This window comes from Halyomorpha halys, unplaced genomic scaffold (genome assembly GCF_000696795.3).
Source record: "Halyomorpha halys isolate HHAL.00 unplaced genomic scaffold, Hhal_1.1 Scaffold1957.1, whole genome shotgun sequence".
NCBI lineage: Eukaryota > Metazoa > Arthropoda > Insecta > Hemiptera > Pentatomidae > Halyomorpha > Halyomorpha halys.
Window position 1 is genome coordinate 33,828 of NW_027109284.1, and position 978 is coordinate 34,805.

A 978-nucleotide genomic window follows, 5' to 3' on the forward strand; every position below is an offset into this window, starting at 1 on the left:
ATATATAATATATATTATATATTGTAATATGCTCTTTTATGAGAAAATTGTTATTTTTTTTATATAACAGATTTTTAGTATAATATCCTCTTTTATGAGTAAAGAGTTATTTTTATATATAAATGATTGTTAGTAGGTTTTATGTGATTTATTATTTCAACATGTTTATTTGTAGTATTAAACTTAAAAGCAAGCTAACCAATTTTGTTAAGTAAAATATGCAGTCCCAAAATATATCGTTCAAATTCACGATAGCGGCATGTGTCTTGCAAAAAGTTCGTTGAATCACGGCCATGTTGAGCAGATTCAAATATTTTAAAAACTCTAGTCTAACTTCCCATCATAATTGAAAATTTAGTAAATTTAAGAAAACATAGAAGTCAAGAAATAGTGCTAAAGAATAATATTCAGAAAGTAAATCATTTGCGAAAATCCAAAACTGTTGTGTGACAATCGATGTTTACATACAGGTTTTGGTTTTTGGCATTTCATTCATGGCTTAGGCACGGGCGGGGAATGATGTTTCCTGGATGAGGAGGTCATCATCTCTTGTCCAGCTCAAGGGTGGGCATCTTAAAAACGGAGACATCGGAGAGTCACCTATGAAGAAAAAAAGGATACTTTGTTTGGATTGCCAAACAACAGATTTCGGTGGATGAGAAGGGAGTTGAAAACTTTTAGAGAACCAAATTTTGTTTTATTAGTGTTTGTTTAGTGAAAGATTGCCCACAATCAGTGCTAGTTTGTTGAGAAAATCATCAAAAGAAGATTCTATGAAATTGGTTAGTTTTGTTATACCTAAATTTAAATACATGTGCAAAAGAGATATTAATTTAAATTAAGTGTTATTAAAAATTAGTGTTCTGATTGCCTAGAAACCCGCCCTGAGATTAAGAGTCTAATTATATTTTAAAATTTAAATAAAATTCTCCTATCTGTTAAATATTGAAGCTTTTTATTTGAACCCAAGTTATTTTT

At 29.3% G+C, this 978-nt stretch overlaps 1 protein-coding gene across 4 annotated transcripts in view; it reads left to right on the forward strand.

Annotated features, from left to right (window-relative positions):
* The window catches only part of LOC106690899 (ovochymase-1), a 29,622-nt gene that overhangs the window by 8,176 nt on the left and 20,468 nt on the right, over positions 1-978 (forward strand). The gene's annotated exons all lie outside the window — the stretch shown is intronic.